The sequence below is a fragment of the Cryptomeria japonica genome, chromosome 3 (assembly GCF_030272615.1).
Source record: "Cryptomeria japonica chromosome 3, Sugi_1.0, whole genome shotgun sequence".
In the NCBI taxonomy this organism is placed as follows: domain Eukaryota; kingdom Viridiplantae; phylum Streptophyta; class Pinopsida; order Cupressales; family Cupressaceae; genus Cryptomeria; species Cryptomeria japonica.
Genome location: NC_081407.1, coordinates 384,305,117 through 384,313,474, shown reverse-complemented (window position 1 = coordinate 384,313,474; position 8,358 = coordinate 384,305,117). Strand labels below are relative to the sequence as shown.

At 35.9% G+C, this 8,358-nt stretch overlaps 1 non-coding gene across 1 annotated transcript; it reads left to right on the top strand.

Annotated features, from left to right (window-relative positions):
* Nucleotides 1-3,941: 3,941 nt before the first annotated feature.
* TRNAF-GAA (transfer RNA phenylalanine (anticodon GAA)) lies at nucleotides 3,942-4,014 on the top strand. The gene has a single exon. It is a non-coding gene; the product is annotated as a tRNA-Phe (tRNA).
* The last annotated feature ends 4,344 nt before the right edge of the window (nucleotides 4,015-8,358 follow it).

The following is an 8,358-nucleotide window of genomic DNA, read 5'->3' as shown; positions in this document are numbered from 1 at the left end:
ATGATCTTCAAGAGCAGTCATAAGTTCTCCATTTGCATCTAGATATCTATCCTGATCTAAAGTAGACTTAGGTGACATATGTTCAACTTTCTAGATTTCCTTTGAGTTAGTAGACTCTTCTAAAGGATCTTGCTTTGATACCAATTCTTGAACATCCAGAATACTGAGAGGGGAGGGGTGAATTAGTATTCCCTTGAATTTATTAAAACTTTTAAATAACCATCCACATAACATAACTAGACCACATAAATCAAAATAATAATAACCAAAAATATAATACACCACTTGACACTAGTAATTTATATGTGGAAAATGGAAAAAACCACCAAGAAGGTTAGCTCTCAATATTATGTAACCAATTACAGAGTACAATAGGTGGCTCGCCGTCAGATGGACTCATTGTCCAAAGTATCACGATTCACTGCCAGAGAATGGCTTACAACCAATATTACAAAAAATGAACTGTTATAATCACATCTATCGGATGCATGAGATACAGTTCCGCTAAGGTACATAATCACTTTTACATTCACTTTTCATAAACTCTTGCACATTCGTTGTACATAATCACTTTCACATCTACTATATACATTCGCCATAATAATTTTCACATTCACTATCCATACAAAAATGATCAAAAAGATCAATTTCCTAATCATTACTAAGCAATAAAATATATACCAAATGAGTTTTCATGAAGTCGGCTTAGACAGAGTAAAGGTTGGCCCAAAAAGATCCTTTACATGCAACTAAAAAAACTAGTCTTTATCATATTGAAGATGTTGACCCAAAACATAGAGAGAGACTTTCACCAAACCTCAAGAAATAGACAAGATAACTAATGCTAACATATTGTTGTTAACTTCAGAGGAAACTGAACCAAAAACTTGATACTGTACTAAGCCAAAATACAGGGTACTTCATTACCGGACCCATAGCAATGTCACAACAAAAACATCACCACTAGAAATCTCAGATGTAGATGTTGGATGAGATATACAACATGATCTTGAAGTCTTGAAAAAACATCTAATAGAGAAAAGTGATATGGATTAAAAACACTAAAATAGGCCGGCCCAAAAGAGAGTACTTAAGCTTTTAGAAATTGTGTCGTATATGCTAGACTCACGTTGTCAAATTACCAAAATATCAAAGACATCAATGATAATATTCTAACATAGGTAATCAACATAGAAGAATAGAGCAACATACAAAACAAGAACACAAACAAGGGTTTTAAGGACCCTACAACCTTCATGGGATTTCAAAAGGACCCAAAACCTTCACATTGAGAAGCAAAATTTTAAACAACTAGAACTAGGATGGCAACTAGACCATCCAACTACAAGATCATTCAGGTCACCAAGTGTTAAAAGAGGGGAGATTTTACAAAGGTTCCCTAAACCTTTACACTAGGTTTTGGATTGGCACCCTGAACTGAACATCAACAACTGGTCTGGAACACCCAACATTGAAGCAACTCCTCACCACCACAAATCCTCTCCACTTACATAGGAAAGGAACCCACCTCTATAGGAGCTTTGGAGTAGAAGATCGACAAAAGGGTGAATTACACATATGTCATCCCCGCCTTCGAGCACTTGACATCATGAAAATGTCACATGAAGCAACCACTATCCTCCCCCCACCAGGAAATCCCCACCATAATAGGAGATGCCCCCACCTCAATAAGGGACAAGAAAAGGAACAACATGAACCCAATGTGCCATTCTCACGACATAGCTACCATAGGAAACCCCACCTCTATAGGGGCAAGCTTCACCTCCATAGAAGCCATGCAAGGAGACTTACCTCCCTCAACAACACATAGTAGAGGAGTAAGAAGAACATGACCAAACTATAGGAAGCCCACTAGACCCAAGAAAATCTAGATCTGTAAATCTCAACTCCAAATGGTTGAGAACGAAGCCAGACACCCACCACTAGTATGAATATCAATAGAGGAGTGCACTCTCAAAATCATCCATAGATGAGACATAACACAACATCCACTGCCCACCATAGTGATGGAATAAGCGTCCAAATAGGCTAAACAAATTCCCATGAACATCAACATGACTAGGCATGAACCAAGGCACATAGCCACCCCAACCCCACACACTAGAAGCCTATAAAGAGAAGAGAGAAAAGCATATCCCTTCCTCTTCTCACCTACCAAAGGAAACCCCATGCTAGATGTATTGCATCTACCATCTGACATGGAAACACCTAGCACCAGGGGGGTCAGCAACATCCAAATAACACAAGACAAGGGGAAAAGGAACACTGAACCTTACACCACCACCATAGATTTCAACCACACCATCACATTTGGCACAAGCATCCACCTCATCTCCATCAAAGGCAAAGGGCATCATGCTCAAAGCCTCAGAAAAAGAAACTCAACACTCACCATAACTGGAGAAAGCCCCGAACAGTGCTAGCCAAAACCTAGTAACAAAGGAGAGCCAAGAAACCTCTAGCACACATGCATAAAACAAAACCACTACCCAAAAAAAGAAACCTCAGAAAGCGGAGCCATCTAGCCACAACAAAAACAAGGCCCAAGAGGGCAACAACAAACGAACCAAGTCGTACATGCAAGGTCTCACCAACCCAAAAGGAACAAAGACAAGGCTTGTCCATTCAAATAGGGAGAGCTCCAAAAAGGCCTCCAAAAACAACGAGACCACCAACCAAGTCTTCTTCCAGATAAGAAATGTCTGGAAGACACCATTCTCCTTACCCTAATGGACAAGCAGGCAAGCAGGACGACCAACCCATCCCTCCAAACCCCTTCATCTACATTTGGATCTCCATTTTGTCCATCATCATCTCCCTCCCCTAACACCCTAGTTTCTTTGCTCCCGCTCTCCATTGTATTTTGTGTCAGAGTTTTTATCTATTATGTTATCTCCATAAGATTTGATTTATTTATTAATCCCATCTCTTGAATAAAAAATATAATTAAATATTTTAAGAATATTTAAATAATAAAAAGGTTTTCAAAACCTTTTAAAAGAATTTATACTTTGATAGTTTTTAAATTTTTTTTTTCTAAATTTACATTACAAAATATTCCAAGATTGTTTCAATTTTGTTGTTACAATAATTCTAAAAACAATTAAATTATGAACTACTTTTTGAATTATGAAGAGATATTTTGAATCCTTTTTTCTATTCTCCTTTAGTTATGCAAATACATGTTTTGAGTAAGCAATTCCAATTAAATTATAGAGTCTTGAGAAATGAACATCTTAATTTTAAGACTAACACTCCAAAAACCATAGCTTTCACCTTAAAAAAATGTATAGAGGGTTGAGATAAATTTAAATAACTAGTAGTAGAAGCCATATATTGAAATAAAGGAAGCAAAGGATTGGGAGCCTAGCTTGATTGGTGAAAGCTTCCAGTGGTGAGGTCTAGTCTCCCTCTGATCCACCAGGATTGGCATTCCATGAGGATGTGAGTTGTGGCCGCGACTATTCTAGCTCCAAAATAGACCTGTCGTACAGGGTGTTAGTGATAGGTTAGTCAATCACAACCGTTAACTGCAAAATTGACGGTCTAAAACGCATGACTAACACGCGTGTTAGTCAATCCATACTGTCTTTTTAGAGCCAGAATAGATGAGTCGGTGAGCTGTAGTGTTCTAATTTCATAGGTTATAAAATCAGTATAATAACCCGTTTGGAATACCAACATTTTCTTCTTCTTTCACGGATGTGGCGTAGTAATTTTTTATGGTGTTTAAATATCGTATGTGTACATATGAGATGGTGCTAATTGCCCAGAGCAAACTTATATATAATCTCCATTCACCTTTGTTTACTCAAGGAAACGAATGTGGGACTAATAAATAACTTACAAAATGAAAAAGACATTTTTGAACAAGTGCTAGAATAGACGGTCCTCTCTCCATTTTCTCAACTTTCATCCATGCGGGGATAGCTCAGTTGGGAGAGCGTCAGACTGAAGATCTGAAGGTCGCGTGTTCGATCCACGCTCACCGCATAGAAGTTGTCGTCCCTGAAGTTTGCAAACTTACAGCCAAAAGTAGGCTTTTTTAAAAATAAATTAGTATATTTTTATTCTCGACCGATTAGTGTTACAACATTATGAGATTAACAGTAAATTGTAGGTGATGAATAATGATATTAGAGAGTATTATTCAAACAAAATTATAGTAATGAATAATGTTATTGGAAACTATTATTCACACAAAACTATGACGATGGTGTTGATGATAATAGTACTCTATAAGCATCAATTTATTTTTGTATGAATGACAGGCTTTACGAATTATGTAACTTTTCTGTATTTGTACCTGTTTATGGTGAAAATGGATAACAATAATAACAAGATTGAAAGGCTAAATGAATTCAACCACCAAACCCTAGCCTAACAACAACAAAGATCCACCATAACATATGAAGATTACCTAAGACAATGCAAATAACTCAAAATCACAAAGATTATACCATCACATGTCCAATAGGGTTTTGATCTCCATTCTTCCTATCTCCATTGATCTTGCTTGATATATTTGCTCTCAGATTTTTATATGCACAAGAGCTCAACAAAGAACGGAATGTGGTTGCAAGTAGGATCGTAGTGTAGCCAAGTACTCCAAAATCAGTCATTAGGGTTTGACAATGAAAAAAGCATCTCCTTAAATAGAAGACACAATAAGAAATGGAGGGTTAAGATTGAGAGGTGTAAAAAGAGAGGTCGGCTAGGATTAGAGGGTAGGTAAAAGAAATACCAAAATAATGAAAGAGGTAGGTAGTGTAGGAATTAAGAGATGAATGACATGTGTCATGTGTAGAAAAAGATAATGAATTAATTAAATAAATAAAGATTTATTTAATTAATAGAAGAAGTAGGACAATTAAATAAATAAAATATTTATTTAATTTAGGAAAGGGATAATTTAAATAAATAAATGTATTTATTTAAATGAGAAATAAGGCTAGAAGAGGATAAATGAATTAATTAAATAAATAAAAATTTATTTAATTAATAGAAGAATTAGGCTTAGGTAATTAAATAAATAAAATATTTATTTAATTAGACATAACAATTTTGGGTGTCTACAGTACCACTTTCTTTTCATGCAGATAGATCTGTCAACAATGCCAACAACATTCATACGCATTTTTAGAGCATGAAGATCAACGGATGCCGCAGGAAGGAACTAAAACATTATTACAATTATAAAATAAATAAAAGAAAACACATTTTTTCTATATAAATTATATTTTATTAAAATTAAAGTTATATTATGTGAAAATGCATCATGAATTGGGGATGACCCCGCGGTGCAACGACAATTGCAACTCCGTGTTTATATGGAGGCCATGGGCTCGAATGTTCGAACCAACTCCTTGACGAAAGGAGTTTGTTGTTCCTACAGGTTTGACTTGGCAGTGTGGCAGACCAATGATGGTGATGTTAATATCCTTGCGACGCTGATTGGACTGTGTTGCAAGTGGATGCGCGTGGTGGTGGTGTTCATACCGATATCGGTGGAGGCTGCGACAATTTCTGGACACGGCTGTGGGCCCAGTTGCTTCGAGACACATGGCAGTGAAGGCTCGTTGATGGGTGTTGTGCGGTGCAGAGGAGTGATAAGGAGACTATGAAAGAATGGAGAGATAAGGTGACAATGGAGCGATAACGAGAGATGATTGGAGAGATAAGGTGAGTGTGGAGCAAAGACAAGATGATAGGACTAATGCATTGAGGTGTTTATATTTCATATATGAATTCAGGGATGAGGCCCCCCGGTTTATGGTCTTACCTGGCGATTGGACCAGGCTAAAAATCCATGTCACCGAGCAAAAAAAAAATGCATCATGAATTATTGTAAATATATTTCACAAAGTTATTTTACTCAGCTACATTTCTCATATTTTACATAACCACTTCATAATCTAAAATCCAATAATATACTAAGTAGAACATGTATTTAATACCTATCAAAACTAACAACCTATAGATTTAATATTTAAGATATTATATGCAATTTTTTTTTTTTAATAATTAAACTACTGATTAGGACTAGTCCCCTTCATTGATAAAGTCAGAAATTACATCATTGATAACCATACCATATATAATTGCAATAATTCTAGCATAGTTCTTTTGTCTTTGCTAACTTTGCTTGTAGACCTATAGAGTTTCTGATTTTCTAAACTTTGGAACTACAAAAATTGCTTGCAAACCCATGATAAATCTGCATGCTCTTTTTATCATCTAGCCTACTGCAGATTTCTTCATATCATAGACATCCTACTATATTCTATGTTAAGCTACTAGCTAGAATTTTCAAACCATTTCTTTGTATTGATATCAAAATAGAAAACATAACAAAACATTTATTTCTTTAACCTTCCCTATTCATCTTCTTTTCTTCATTTTCCTTTGGTTCCCCCTCTTCTGGTTCACTCCCTTTGTTTTGCATCTCAATGCGATCCTGCTCCATGTAATTTGCTATCCACTTGGGATCTAAATTTACCACCACATTCATCCAATTCAGAAGGAAATTTAGACTCCTTATCTCTCTATCCTTGTTATCATGATACTCCATCTCATCGTCTAGCAAAATAATTGGCAATTTTTCAATTTCCTCCCCTTTTTTGTCATAATCATTGGGCAGTGGTATCCAATTTTCTTCTATATTTCTAAGGGTCTCCTCCATTCCTCCCAAGAATTGGTCTTTAAATATTTCCTTAGATTCCTACCCAAATCCGTGCTAATTCCTCTATCCAGTGCTAATGCTAGAAACATTGACAGGAAATCAGAATTGACTCAATACCTGTGGTCTGCCATTAGGAACTCTTCACCTAGGACCGATTTTATTGCATGCAATAGCAATGGATGCTCATATATCATAATAGAGCCCATTCTTTTATATGTAATCTCCCCTAAAAAGGCCATCTATCTTCTACTAGTTGCAAAGTGAATTGGGGTCTCCATTATCTCTACGATTAAATACTATGGAGAGCTTCTAAATTTAGGCTTGTATCACTTTCTGGAAACTTCATTCATTTCCTTGTCCTATTCCTTGTTTAATAGTATTTCAAGTTTGATTTACTTTTTCATTATTCTAATATCCTAAAAAGCCAATCTTTCTCCTCAATTTCCCATAATTAGTCATTTTGCTTCTCCCGCAAAGCTAGCCCAGAGGCAATTAATTTTGGGATTCTTTTGTCCTTTTTATACTAAAATATGTCTGATATCATCCTGCCTTTAAGTATTTCACTAATTCTCAACCAACTATCTTTCAGTCTAATCAATACACTCTTTTGAATTATGTCTTGTCCATCACTCAAATTAAATGACTTTATCGTTTATTCCTTAGCTTATTTGAAATTTTGATTTTGCCTGTTTTGAAGTCCCATCACATGTAATAGGCTCTAAACCATTTCCCTTTCCCCTTTAAATATTCTTGGCAAATGTAACGGTCAATTTCGGCTCGTATTTATTTTGAATTTAAATTCCTCTTCAAGTAACCGTGAAAATGTTCTCCTAGAGTATTGCCATTACCAAATCCCTATCCTTCGACTTCAGTTCATGATGACCACATTTTTTGCTAGCCTATCTACTTCACCATATGTGGGTGGCTTTAAAGTGCTCCATTTTTGTTATTATATCTCGAATTGGGATTAACCATTTGGCTAGAATCCAATTTGGGGCTCTATTACTACGAATGGCATTGATTATTATTAGGGAGTCCCCTTCAAGATAGATTTTTTTTGCTCCCATTTTGATTTCCAATCTCAAACCTAGTAAAGATGCTCTTATTTCTGCCACATTATTATTTGTCATCCCTATAAACTCTAATTCTTGGGCTATAACTACACCGTCCTCATTTCTAACAACACGATGAATATCCCTCCCATTTCTAGATTTCCTTTAACTGCTCCATCAAAATTGATGATGATCCATCCTGCTTGTGGGGGGGTCCATCTCATGTTTTCTCTGCTATCTTTCTTACCTTTTCTTTCACCACATTGCTTGTTTGTGGGAATAAATAGTCCCTTAATTCTCTTACCCATTCGCTCATCTTGCAAGCTAAGGGTTGAACCTTTGTCCATTTTGTCCTTGGTAGCTAGATTAACCAATTCGACTATCTGATCTTCAATTTTCCTATTAAGAACTTCTACTGGGATTTCCTTATTCTAAAATTGCCTTATATTTCTCTCCTTCCATATCTCCCATATAACCACTAAAGGAGTAGCCTGCCATACTGATTCAGAAAGACCATTCTTCCTCATTTTGTTCCATATTTGGAACCAATTTAACAAGTTCTGAGGTTTGGGGCAAAAGAAATCTAACTTTTCCAGGATTGTG